The sequence below is a fragment of the Dermacentor albipictus genome, chromosome 4 (genome assembly GCF_038994185.2).
Source record: "Dermacentor albipictus isolate Rhodes 1998 colony chromosome 4, USDA_Dalb.pri_finalv2, whole genome shotgun sequence".
Classification (NCBI taxonomy): Eukaryota; Metazoa; Arthropoda; class Arachnida; order Ixodida; family Ixodidae; genus Dermacentor; species Dermacentor albipictus.
Genome location: NC_091824.1, coordinates 115,562,634 through 115,577,258, shown reverse-complemented (window position 1 = coordinate 115,577,258; position 14,625 = coordinate 115,562,634). Strand labels below are relative to the sequence as shown.

General features: G+C 47.5%; 1 protein-coding gene across 3 annotated transcripts in view; it reads right to left on the bottom strand.

The window, feature by feature from the left end:
* LOC139059304 (dopamine D2-like receptor) overlaps positions 1-14,625 on the bottom strand; it is a 461,415-nt gene that overhangs the window by 79,117 nt on the left and 367,673 nt on the right. The gene's annotated exons all lie outside the window — the stretch shown is intronic.

The window sequence follows — 14,625 nt, the reverse complement described above, 5'->3', positions numbered from 1 at the left end:
TGGAAGTAAAACAGATGCAGAACGTGACCCTACGTGTACAAAGTTAAGGTAAATGTGATTCAAGTCTATTTTTCTGTTAGTCACAAAATTTGACAACGCGCTTATGGCCTTTCGGTTGAGTTCCCGCTAGGTAAATCTTATTGTAAATCCTCTGAGTCTTGATAGAATAGCAGGTGTTCTCACCTAGTGCGCGTCTTGGCTGCTTTAAACTGACGTCAGTGTTTCCACAGTCATCATGAATAGCCCGCCTAACGGTCGTTTAATCAGTATCCCTTATTTACATTTAACCGCTGTAATCACTTCATAAACAGCCAGCAACCCCGCACTGTTCTTCGTGTCACTGAAAACGGCGCCTTTTAGAAATATTGTATGTGTTACGCAAGAAGGCATTGCTTAAAGCAAGAAAAACTCAATACTTCCGATTTGTTTTTTAAACGTCTTCATTGAGCGTTGTTGCATTTTCACTACGATCACTTTTTTGTAATCGTAATGCCTCGAAGATTATAAAAAAGTATAGAACGCTGAATTTTACGCTCGGAATTCGACACCGGGCTTATGGAACGGACTTTCTACTTCTGCCGTTGATGTGAAGTCGTCAAATCAAGTACGGAGGTACACTGCTTTGTTGATGCAATGCACAAACTGAGAGAGTTCAGCAAAGGGAAATAAAAACTGTATTTAGAAACCTAATTGTGATGAGCCACAGAATATGAGACACCTGTGCACTCGTAGAATAATCAAGTAGGTTGCATGAGCAAAAATTTACCTTGCAGAGCATGGGTGTTAATGGAAGATGCGTATAGAGAAACGAAAAAGACGCTGATGCAATAGCCCGATCTTAATTAGACCAGCATCAGACGACGCCGTCACGCTGGCCCGTTGCGTCGCTGTCGGGAAGCATGAGCTTCTTTCGTCTTCCGTTGTTGCTGTAGCTCTTGGTCGCCATCATCATTCATTACCTCTTGTCGCTGCTGTCATCCGCCCGTCCCAGTTGCCTCCTTGAGTTGTTCCTGCCACAAGGTGTACTGTCGCTGACAGTCTACATGTGTGCTACGGTTGCGAAATCACGCGACCTGCGCCGACGCGTGGCTGCGGTTGCGAAACACCATGGGCATGTGGTTTCGCGCCGGTCTGCGGTAACGTATGGGTAGCGCTAAAGAGACCAAAGAGACTTCCAACCAGCCTGGTATCCGCTATTGATGAAGTGCATACTTTTTCCTCCATTTTAGAGAACTGCTTAGTGTAATGATTTTAGTGTGAAGTGTTTGTTTTTGGGGTCGTAGACGCAGCTGCGACTGTTTTGGTCGCTATGTCAATACTTCACGCATGCACGTCCAAATTCGTAATAAATAGCGTGAAAGAAAAGAAAACGATGAGCAGCGCAGTGACTTAGATACCTGACGTGGAATCAAGATGTCGCATGTTCAAAAGTCGTCGCTAATTTACGTTTATAACCATCTGACTTTCTTTCTGTTTCGTTGAGCCATTTTTATTAATACAACGCTTTCTTTATGCACTGAAGGCATCACGCGTCAGGGACGTTTTTTTTCTGAGTGAGCTGACATAGAAATGCTCGCGCGTTTAAGATTCGCTAGGACTGTCCACATAGTTGCTATCGCAATAAAATGAATTGAGATTCCACTTTAAGGTTTCTAGAGCTATTGAAGGGAGGCTTTTGAGAAACTCCTAACTGGAACGCCGATATAGTTGGTAGTACATTTCGACAATAGATATTTCGAGACTGGTGGTAGCTGTGGCGCCGACGAGGAGAAGGAGTCGAAGAAATATCCCCCTTTAAAGGCGGAACAGCGGTATCTGTCATAGGCAACTTTTGAAAGACTGTAACACAATGAAAGAAGTTGGTGCATGGCTGTTGGTAATGTGATTGATTACAGATTTCCCAACTTCATTTCTCACATTGCCTCGCGCTCGAGCGTGATGAAGAAAAGACTGTTTCTGGCAGAACACGAAGAAACTGAACATAACAGAACAAGAAACGGTTCGCCACATAAAGATACGATGAAGACCGCAACCTAAAAACCGGACCTCTGTCTTTTTGAAGCCTGAGGCTGTCAGCGGTCATTTGTTATTTGTGTAGTGCTGCTTGCACAATACAAATAACTTGATTAAAAACCACGACGAAATCGACAACTATACACACAATAAATGCTTGCCATCTCCCTTATTGCGGTGCCGTATGGCACTCTTGATTTCATATTGTCGCGCCCCAAATTGCCACCGAGTCCTGCCAGCAAAAAAAAAGAAATATATAAAAAAAGAAATGCTGCTTTTTATATGAGCTCCTTTGAACAATCTCAGACTTACATGAAGGACACTATCGATTGACATTTCTACATAGTACCATGGCCTTGTTTTGTTCTATCCACATAAAAAAATATACATTGAGGGCAAAACTTCTATGGCTGCAAGTACAGTGCTACAGTAACGATAGCTGCTATTAGCGGCGAGATTCAGCAGAGCCGCCGCCTGGCGGTAACTGGCTGAACCACAAATAGTGTCGATTGCGCCGCGCGTTCTTTGCTAGGCGTTACGTGTTCACACGTGCGTCCTGTACGGCGTGAATATCTTTAGAAACCGTTTGTTCCGTGGTTGTAGCCCAGGCGTACATGCTATTCTGCGTTTCTCTAAGGGTGTGCAAAAGAAGTTAGTCTTGCACTGTCGTCTTGGCGCTGTGGCAAAATCGCTGACTCGCCCGTGTCGAGTGCGGGATGTGTGACCTCCCGCTCGCCACAATCACACCAATTTCATTATCGCATTCTGTTTGCAGCGCATCACCAAAATAATTTCAGCTCGTTTTAAACAAATGAAGTGGTAGCAGCAAGATATGAATACCGCGCCGGACTTCAGCAATTTGCCCGATGTGTTGAATAGTTCGCAGTCTCTGTGGCACCACGAAACATGAATATCACCGTATGTATATATATATATATATATCGTCATCACCCACTCGTCGTGTCATATCACATCATACACATTACATTACGATGGCTGCATTATGATAATTGCGTGACGCTCTCTTATAGTGAGTACCCGACCAGAGATGTTCTCTTAAATATGTGGTTCTGATTCTACTGCGGTTAACACTTTTTGCCTCATAAATAAATCGTTGCCTTCTGTAATTTGATTTGCTGCTACAAAGTGAAAGCTAAAATAGCGCAGAACATGAGGATCGTATATGTTATGCGGTAGTTTCTAGACGTAGCACAACATGAAGTTGAAAGGAGACCATTATAATTTTGTATTGCTGTTCATTGTGGCATTGTTCGCTTGACGTAAGACAGTTTCCATTACTTGCGGAAATAAAGCAACCTAATGAGTCTATAGCGCCTCAAAAAATTAAGAATTTTGTAGCATGCCTGTCGCGCGCGTAACCGTGCAACGGCGACAACCATATTTTTGTCCGAAGCAACCAGATGATTGTATTATCGTGCTGCCGCTCACAGTGGCCTAGCTTGCTTGATTGAACTCCCTACCTGTTTGCAATTCCCAGCGAATCAAAAACAACGGAGATGCATGCGTACAATTGGTGATGTCGAGCGCAATAACTTGCTAATTTACGGTTGTTTACAGAAATGCAAGCTTTTCCGGTAATTATCAAATTGTATAACATTACTAACGTAGCAAGCGGAAGGCAAGCGAAATTTACAGAAGAAGCCTCAAGCACGTGGCGAAACAGACTGTCTCGCCCTGTGCCAGTCTCCCGCTGAATGACAGTTTGCGCTTCTTTCAAGCAAATAGCAACGTTCTGCTCATTTCGTGCAGAGATGTAGCCATTGGAGGGCAATATTGTAGGATCGCTTCACTGCAGTAGGCACGTTTTATTAGCCGAAACTCGAGCCACATATAGTTCATAGCAGAACGCCACTGTGTACATTTCAAGGCGCGCATTCGGTCTCATTTGCACACTACGGTGGCGACGGTGCTGCCACCTGTTGTTCGATATCGCGGCGAATAACTTGAGATAAAGATAAATTTATATAGAAAGGTGCTTATTACATAGCTGGCATTTTTAACGAGAAATAGTCAGGATTGGTTGCATAGTAATGTAACTGTATCGCTGTCTCCCATAGTTGCTATTAGCCTTCAATAACATGCGACACGGAGTGCTCGTGTGTTCCGAAAGTCCAAAGTGGGGTCTTCCGTATTTCAAATTCGCGATATCCATGACACAGGCGTTTTGCTCTAAGCTGCAACGTCACGGGTCACGCACGTGGCTTTCCCAGTGACCACGACCCCAGAAATGTACCTCACTTCTGAGCTTACTGTCTCGTAATAGGCTACCGACAAGGTACAGAAGACCTGGCGCCAGTGTGGGAGCCTGTCGTTCCGAGCACTTCCGCAATGCCGGCAAATCGCATGGCGTGGCATGCCGTTCCAGGCAATCTGAAGGCGTCCGACAAAGAAAGAAACAGACAATCGAAGGAATGAAGGAAGGAAAGAAGGAAGGAAGGAACGAAGGAGCGAAGGAACTAACTAACTAACTAACTAACTAACTAACTAACTAACTAACTAACTAACTAACTAACTAACTCACTCACTCACTCACTCACTCACTCACTCACTCACTCACTCACTCACTCACTCACTCACTCACTCACTCACTCACTCACTCACTCACTCACTCACTCACTCACTCAACAAATAAACAAGAATTCCAGCAGACGTGCGCACAATGCGGACCCCGTAAACAGAAAATCTGCGCGTGATAAAGAAGGCTAAGATGGCACGCAATCATAGTGTTTCAATTCAGAACGCCTGCTGCTGAAGCACACTGCGAGAATGCGTTTGTCGGTACTCGATCTCAGGCGCCTTTCGCATTAGCCTGATGAAAAACGCTGTTGGATTGCACCCTCACCGGTTCTCGTTCTCGAACTTTGTGTCTGTGCACGCAGCCCGACGTGGACCAATTAAACAAATTCTGGTTTGTTGTTCTTCATCCACAAACCAGACTCAGCGACCACTTTTCTTTTACGAGTTTCCGCTTTGAACCCCCGTTTCTACCTGTGTGGCAACTACGACAAGATAGGAACTAGAAGAGTTGTACTCCACCCTCTAGGCAGCATACCTGTTCTTATCTCGTGCTCTCTCTTCGATTTCGCGACTTGTTTTTCTTTTTGGCTTTTTCGCGTTCTAAAGTGTGTCCACCTACCAATTCGTTCGCAGGCATATTGTTGTCTTCGCCATTGAAATAAAATTAAAACCGGAATACTTCTGCGGGGCTAGGTCAACTTGCACTATTTGTGGCACCAAGTCTTAACCGCAAGCCGTGATGCATTTAACGTCAGCGAGAAGCCACGCTAAGTCGGCCCACTACAGATGGCTGAAGCGAGGGCAAGGCATGCCTCAGCCTGTAAGCATCTACAACAGTGTCCTAAAGACTAAGACTGTATAAATAGGATGCACTCTCCAAGGATACTACCTCGCGAGTTAGGGAGAAAGCCTTGGGGGGGCGCACACATAGATGACTTCCTGCGCTGCCGGCTAGAATAAGCGAGAACGAAATTAAAGTAAGGGCGACTAGAGCAGAGTGTCGTGTGCAGGAGAGAGGGCGAGAGAGAGAAAAAGAACGCAGGAAAGACAGGAAGCTTAACCGTTAACGGTCTGGTTTGCTACCCTGCATGGGCGAAAAGGGAACTGGAATTCAAAGACATAGGAAGGTGAGAAAGAGTTATGCGCTATGAATAAATTTGCCCCAAATTGTCCAAACGACAAAAATGGTCATCAAATTGTTCACAACTAGAAGGGAAAATGTCAGTCGACTTCTTATTCACACACTGGTGAGGGCGAAGAACATTTCTTCGATACATCCATGATTGTTAATAGATGCTGGCGTCTGTAAGTGGCGCAGCTAGCTGACCACTTGTTCCCGCACTTTGGTGGTTTGCACTGCACTCACCTCGTGCCTACAAGTGACACTGGCTACTTCTTTGAACATACATGGATGCGTGCTCGTGCGTAGCTCACGTAGCAGTGAACACCGTAAACACAAAAAAAAAAACACACGAAAGTCTCATAACTACTTGCAGAGACACAAATTTATATGACAGCCTCCAGGGCAATGACACTGAATTAGTACTGTAAAATTATTAGGTCTGCTTGTAATGGAGCAAATACACCATAAATATCATTTGCCACGAAGGTTGCATCCTTCCAAGAAATCTCTAAGCCTTTCGAAATCAAGTGATGTGCCTGTGTGTAGAAGATTATATATATATATATATATATATATATATATATATATATATATATATATATATATATATATATATATATAAACCTTAGTTAAAACAATCTCGAGAGGGTCACTATACGTAAAAAAAGATAACTTGTGCGGTTTACCGTCGAAAAACTGCACATTGTGTTTTAAGAGTAAGTGGAAGACTCTGATTAACCGCACAGGGCCAAAAGCCTTCTTTACTTTTTCATTTGCAGTTTTTTTCTTTTTTCTCTGCTATGGCGAGTTTGCTCCCTCGGTGAAAACACAACGCCAAGCTCACAGCAGCGTTTTCGATATGCCGGAGTTAGATTTTAGTTGTGGATATTTCGCACAACTTCATTCCTAATAAGTAAATCCTATAGTAAGTAATTATATGCTCAAATCAAAATCGATTTCCTTTTCTTTATACGAATATGCTCTCCTCGGCCAGATATAAAGGTGAACAAGATCTTTCGACGCTTCTTGATCTGGAATGGCGCGTGCATTTTGTGAAGTTAATTTCGTCTGCCTGGGGTCCTTTTACACCTACCCGAAGCAAACTGTACGAGCGTTCTCACATTGCACCTTGATAGGAACGTTACCACCACGGTCCTGAATCGAAACCGCGACTCAACAGTACAGCGCTGTAGCCACTGTTATGAACTCCAACCGGTGCCACCAGTGTTACGACTTCCAACCGGTGCCACCAGTGTTACGAACTTCAACCGCTGCACCACGATAACGGCTTTGTGGTCCCGTAGCGCTCGTCACCCGTTTCGTGACAGAGCGTTGGTAGCGAAGACTCCGAGCCTGGCGTCGATGAGAATAACAAAAGGGACTTTATACATTATATACAGGTTATCATACAGGACATGAACGGGTCGGCACTGGGGCCGAGTGCTCACAACAAACGCGACTGTTCTCGCACGACGACGTCCGGCGAAAACGCGTTTCACATCTCACCCCAGTCGGGAGCGATACTCTCTCCCGGTGGGGTCGGCAGATCCTGTTTTCGAGCGGCGTGTCTCTGCTTTTATAATCCCCGAGGCCCATTGTCACTCAACCGGCCCAATACAAAGTCAGCACACGACGGTCGTCCGAGGGGTCCAACCAGCGACCGCGCTGGCCACCCGGTTCAAAGTTCGCGCGCGCGGTGACCTCCAGGCAAGGGAGGTGCGGCGCCGGGCCGTCGGGCACACGCGGACACGTCAAAACACGCTGCTCCGCCGAGGCTTCTCCCGCACGAAGGCGCAGCATCTTGACTTGTGAAGGGAGAGTTATGGCGCTCGCAGGATAGATTCTGCATCTTGCAGATTCGGGATCCGGGCTTGTGGTAATGGCACAACAGCATCCCCGCCCTCAGATAAGGCGCCGGGAAGACGAGCTGCCTCCACGTGGCTCGGATGCCAGGCGCGCACGTTCGTCAGGCTCGTCCAAGTTCACGTCCAGTGTCGGGACGCCAGGTAACCTCACGTGCCCAGGTCCGACTCGCCAGGACAGGAGCTCTGCTCACCACGTCGTCGCCAAGGCACCTTGACCAGCTCCGCTCGGGTCGTTCCTAAGACCTTGCTTCTCGCCACTGGTCCCGCTTGGTCGTTCTGCAGCTTGCAAAACCGACCGGCAAAAGGCAACACCCAACACGAACAAGTGCCCTCTGTCTCCCGTCAAACACCAGACAAGGCCATAATTCAAATCAACCTAACTAAATTGTTTTCCCCTTTTTTTCTCCCGCTGCAACAAGAGGCAGGTGTACGATCTAGCACACAAGGCTTAAACAATCAGTTTTCAAATCAACAACACATCAAAATAGAAACAATTATTAATCAGCAATAATAATTACAAATAGAATGGTCCCCTTGAAATCGCTTTGGACCGAAAACATACTTCTGAGGAAGCAAATGAGGTCATTCATTTTTCCCGGCGATATTTTCGCGGAATCTGAAGCTGCTTATATTTGCGACCCTGCTTATCCGTGTAGCGGCGGTACAATAAGCCAGATTCCTTGCCAAATGAAACCTCCTTTTTTTTCACTCCCCGTTTGACGCTCTTCCTCAGATCGGCTAGTGAACAATCTTCCTGTCGTTCGCGAATCCGAGTTTCCCTTTCAACTGCAGCCTGCTCCTGCCAGCTGGCGGAAACCGGAGCGAGTGTGGAGCCCGCGTCGCCTAATTGCGGCGTCGCGTCTCTATCGCGGCTAGCACTGCACGCGTCACTCCCACTCACCTCCAGGACCCGCTCGCCTAGGCCAGCCTCCGAGCTCTGCCTCTCCCGTGACTGCTCGCCACTCAAGTTACCGTGATCGGTCCGTGTGCCGCACCGCCTTTCGCTAACCGACGCTAAGCCAAGTTCCCTCGACAGCGGGCGCGCTTTGGATCGCGTGGGGGCCATGTACGCCACGTCGGCAAAGAATGATTTGCCCTGATCCCTCAGCAGCTGCTCCGAGCTATTTGAGAAGAGGTAGGAAAATTGCTCCGGGAGGGCGGCTGACACAGCGGCTTCGGTGTTAAGTTTCCCAAATTCTCCTTCAATGCTAACCGTTGCGATCGGTAAACAGACACTCTCCTTCTCGGCCACTTGCCGTATCCTAACGCACTCTCCCGTAAAATCACTCGAGGAGACGAAAGACGGGTGAACAACGTCCATAGTTGCTGCAGAGTCCCGCAGTGCTCGGCACTTCTTGCCGTTTACCTTAATTTCCTGCACATAGGGCTCCAATAGACGTATGTTCTTGTGAGTTTCCCGTATCGTTGCAAAAGCAATTCTCTCTGGGCAGCTTGCAGCGATGTGCCCTTGCTTTTTGCAATTGTAGCAGGTTAACGGTCTCCGTTTTTCAAAAGAACGCGTCATTTCGTTTCGCTGTTTCGGACCATCGTCATCATTCTGAGATGCATTCTGTCCATCCCTTACAGTTTCTTTGGGAAGGGACTCGTCGTCCCGAAACTCGCGACGCGTGATTTCCTTCCGTTCGTCGGGCTTCCCGTAAAACCCATCTCTTCTATCTGCTTTTTCTATGCGCACTGCCTTGCTGTGCAAGCTGCGGCGTGTGTAATACTCTTCCGCTAACTCTGCTGCCTTGTTTAGCTTAACCTCCTTTAGCCTATCTTGCAGCCAGAGCCGGACATCCTCATCAATGCAACGGTAGAACTGCTCCAACGCGATGCATTCGACAATTTTGTCGCGGTCGTCGTAAACCTCTTCGCCCTTCAGCCATTCCACCAAGTCGGCTTTTAGACGAAACGCGAAGTCAACATTCGACTCCTTACCCTTTTTTGCATACCGGAACCTCTGCCGGAAAGCTTCGGGCGACAATTTGTACTTCCGCAGTAGCGCTTCCTTCACATCACTGTAGCTCTCAAACGCCTCCTTCGATAAGCAAGTTATTACGTCTGATGCCTCCCCAGGAAGCAAGGCTAACAGATTCTGTGCCCAAAGGGATCGCTCAATGCTATTCCGTTCGCAGACGTGCTCAAATTTCACGAGGTATTTGGCCATATCCTCTCCGACGACAAAGGGTGGAAGTTGATCGCGTATTCTTGGAACATTAGAAGTGAGACTAGGCGCCGGCGAGTTATTTCGGATCTCCAACTCTTTCATTTTAAGCTCGTGCTCACGTCGCTCCCTCTCTCTCCTTTCCTCCTTTTCCTCCTCGCGAAGTTCCTTTTCTCTCCTTTCCTGCTTTTCCTCCTCGCGGCGTTCCTGTTCTCTCCTTTCCTCCCTTTCCCGTCGTTCATTTTCCTTCCTTTCCTGCTCGCAACGTTCCTTCTCCTCCCTTTCCCGACGTTCATTGATATCCGCCCAGGCCTCTGCGGCTTCCTCCGCCGTTACGTCCCCAGTCCTCATGACCTCAAGGATCGCATTCTTTCTTTTAGTTGAGCCCAACTCAATGCCCAACTCTTCACAAATTTCGAGAAGTTCCTTGACCTTGTACTTCTCCATCGTTCACACTGTCCTCCTGCTGTTTACCCTTTTTGAATATACCTGCCGTACGCTACTATAACACTACTAGTAAGACATATGCAAGTATTTCACACACTGCCCTGTTTACCCCCTCAGCATCCCCTGGTTTTCAAAACACTCTTACTAGGCTTGAAACACACAAGGTTATCACAATGCAACACCAAATCCTTCCCTAAGCTACTATAACCTGTGTCAGAGAAAGTCTGGTGTTTGAGGTAAACTTCAGGCACTCACCGCGCCGAGGTAGCTGATGCCGGTCAATCCCGTAGCTGCCATCCAGTGTTATGAACTCCAACCGGTGCCACCAGTGTTACGACTTCCAACCGGTGCCACCAGTGTTACGAACTTCAACCGCTGCACCACGATAACGGCTTTGTGGTCCCGTAGCGCTCGTCACCCGTTTCGTGACAGAGCGTTGGTAGCGAAGACTCCGAGCCTGGCGTCGATGAGAATAACAAAAGGGACTTTATACATTATATACAGGTTATCATACAGGACATGAACGGGTCGGCACTGGGGCCGAGTGCTCACAACAAACGCTACTGTTCTCGCACGACGACGTCCGGCGAAAACGCGTTTCACATCTCACCCCAGTCGGGAGCGATACTCTCTCCCGGTGGGGTCGGCAGATCCTGTTTTCGAGCGGCGTGTCTCTGCTTTTATAATCCCCGAGGCCCATTGTCACTCAACCGGCCCAATACAAAGTCAGCACACGACGGTCGTCCGAGGGGTCCAACCAGCGACCGCGCTGGCCACCCGGTTCAAAGTTCGCGCGCGCGGTGACCTCCAGGCAAGGGAGGTGCGGCGCCGGGCCGTCGGGCACACGCGGACACGTCAAAACACGCTGCTCCGCCGAGGCTTCTCCCGCACGAAGGCGCAGCATCTTGACTTGTGAAGGGAGAGTTATGGCGCTCGCAGGATAGATTCTGCATCTTGCAGATTCGGGATCCGGGCTTGTGGTAATGGCACAACACCACCGAGTCACAGCGGCGGAGACTTACTCTGGAAAGACGCCAGACTAAGCTTATAATTATTTGCGCACAAAGAGAAGCAAACTAACAAGCTGACTGAAGGGAATGAGCTTCGTAAACAGCGACCGGATGCTGTTCTTTTGTATATATCGTGCCAGGCTGGAGCGACGTAAACAGCGATACCGGTATCGCAGCTCGCGCTGCTTGCATTTTTCCTGAGCCATAGGTCATGTTCCGAATACGGGCCATGAACACTCGCTCTCGCCGAAAAGGCTTATATCTCGCACGAAGGTAAACATTACCGAAGCCTTCCGGAGTAACGATGCTCAATCACAAGCTCTTAACCACCCCTCATCGGAACCAAATGGGAGCTCCGACCTGGTATAATCCAACATAACCTGATATAGTCTAAATTCTCATATTTAAACTGTGTTTTAACTAACTGTCCTTGCTCTCAAACCATGAACTAGTTTACCGTTTGGTAAACGAATGTTCTGGTCGACCCACTTAGAAAGGCACGCATGCCCGTATCACAGATAACAATGTACTTCGGTACTTGAGTACTTCCAGTACTTCACAATTTCGCACCATAAACTTCATAGATTAAAAAAAAATACCCGCTGATAACATTCACGACACGTCTTGGCAATCATTAGCCTAAGTTGCCATAGGGGCATTAAACCCCGAATTCACAGACACTCTTCACAGCTTTGTTCCGAAGCAGTGCATAGCTAAAACCAAATACAGGCGATTTGAAGAGGATTGTTGCGATGTAGGAAGTCTGCTCGTGTTCAATACACTTGCAAAGTAGAATATATTTTTATTCAAAGAATTTATCCCTATATGAATGTGCTCATGTGGGAGTGGGTGTTGATGCTGGTTAAGCGCGACATTCACGCAACATTAGAAAACGCTTACAATAGCTACATTCTATCATACAGAATACTTCATAAAATCCATCCTTAAACTTGCAATAAAGTTCACATTAGAGTATACAGTGGCTTAAATTAGTCGGCGGCGCACTGATGAAGATGAAAACATAGTGAATTTCTTGGCAGAGAGAGAGAGAGAGAAATGTCATAAGGGAAAGGCAGGGAGGTTAACTAGGATCAGTCCGGCTGGCTACCGGACTGTTCAGGTTAAAGGAGATTGAATGATGAGAAGGAAGACACAAGTTCAAATTCACGCACTTTCAAATTTACACATACAAGCAAGCGTTCATCGCTGAGTCAATCAAAAACGGCTGGTGCATTTCAAGAAGCGCTACAGCGCCTTTGTGGCCTGCACATAGCAAACGCACGAGGCCACGGTCCCAAGATCTCTTCTGTGAAAGGTCTGCCAGATCTAAGTGCCCTAACGCTGTTTAAACGGCAATTATTTCGTCTGCGTTTGTTGGGCTGTCACACAGAAGATGTTTGGTTGTTTTTTTCTGCACCACATGTGCTGCAATTGGCATTGGCCGCTGTTCTAATCAGGAATAGGTAGGCATTCGTAAAAAAAAAAATGCTAGTCGTAGGTGCCACAGTCACGTGAATTGGACAAGCGGCTGTAGCATGAACATGTGTTTATAGTGCTGCAAGTGCTACAGTGCTGTGCGGTGACAGTGTGCGGCGACAGTGACCAACTGCGATTGTATGTCTGTGCTCCTTTCTTTCTTTATCACTACTTTGTTATCACTTTACCTCCCCCTCCCCTCTTTCCCCAGCGTAGGGTAGCAAATCGGATCTTCCCCTCTGGTTAACCCCCCTGCCTTTCCCCTTTCCTCTCTCTCTTGCCGTCAAGTTAAACCAAGTAAAAATCGCAATTTCACATGTGGGTCTGTGGCACATAGGCGCTCGTTGGTGAGCTCTGGTGTATTAAAGGTTCTTAGAGTGATAATATGGACAAGACCACTGAGGTGCCGCGCTGCCTCCATGCTCGGCAATGGAATCGAGGTGCTTTCACGTACTCCATATACCTTACGGGCAGTTCTGTCGGTACTTTCACTGCTAGTAATGCTGAAGCGCCCAGGTATCGGGTCCCTCGGTTAACTCCCTTTCTTCTCGTTTAGTGCCCAGGTAGTCACTGAAATATGACAACATGGCCACTGTCCACCGTGCCATAAATTGTTTGTGTTGGGTGTGACATACAGCTGATAAGAGTGATTGCAGAGCTGCCTTTGTATCACAGAAGCCCAGTGATTTGGTGACTTTTAATGCACATAAAGCACTGCGCTACGGAAGGCGATCAGTTCGGACCCTCTCGGTGGTGTGACGTGGCCGATCTTGAACTTCTTGTATATTGATGCCGATGACATAAGTACCCCACCAGTAGAGCTAGTTAGAATTGAAGAGCCATCGGTATAAATATGAACTCGATTGGAGTAGGAATCATGCAGTGGATATAAAGCGCCTTGATTCAGGGCACAGGTCGGCAAGCCAGACATTTTCCCAACGCCTGGAATGGAGAGGAGCACTTGTGGAGCACTTGTGACGCACACGATGACGTTGTTGCAGGCGTGAAATCGGATGAAAGAGAGGAATGCTAGGAGGCTACAATATTCGAAAATGTTGCGTCTGGTTTACTTTCCGAAAGAGACGCAAGGCTTGGAGACTAGAGTCGGGAAAGGTGTCGATGATGAGTTGTAAGCGTGTCTGTGGCGATATGCGTATTGATGAGATGATCCCTGGCGATGGTAATTGTTGCGTCTCTTGAGGCGCACCACGGCAAACCAAGAGAGGTTTTGAGTGCTTGGGCTCGCATGCTCTCAAGCACTTTGATATTTGTCTTCTACGTGCTTGACAGTACCGGAGTGCTATAACGAAAGAAACCCATGAAGAGGACTTTATCGAGCTGGAACATAGAACACACCGAAGGTTCCCGTGTTTTTTCTTTTTTTTTTCAGCGATGGCTTGAAAAAGGCGACTGATCGAGGTGAGCCTCTTGCTTAGGTATAGACCACATGGGGGCTACGGGAGAGGCGGCGGTCGACAATCATCCCTAAACATTGGCGAGTTTTCTTGTACAAGCTAGATAGACCGTTCATAGACACCGGGTATCCAGTCATCAATTTTCGTATAAAGGCGACAAACGCGGACTTTACAGATCAGACACCAAGTACTTGTCTCAGAAGCTAAGCCGAGGTCAGGGTTCCAGCCTTTTGTAACCTTGCGCGATCCGGCTGGTGAGTTACTGCTGAAGCTCACACGCAAATGCTATCTGCGTAAATTGCCAGACTCACCGACTGCGGCAGGGATTCCGCAAGCCCAATTAGAGTTAGGTTGAACGAAACTGGGCTCAAAACGGCACCCATGGAACTCCGCGGCTCATGTAGTGGTCGGCATTTTCGCCATTTTCGGCGAACATAAAGAAGGTCCTTTGGGTCAGGTATTTTCAAATCCACCGAAAAGTGTGGTCTCCAATGTTAGCAGCCATGAGTGCGTCAAAGATTGCTTGATGTGAAACGTTATCATAAGGGCCCTTCACGTATAAAAATAGCGC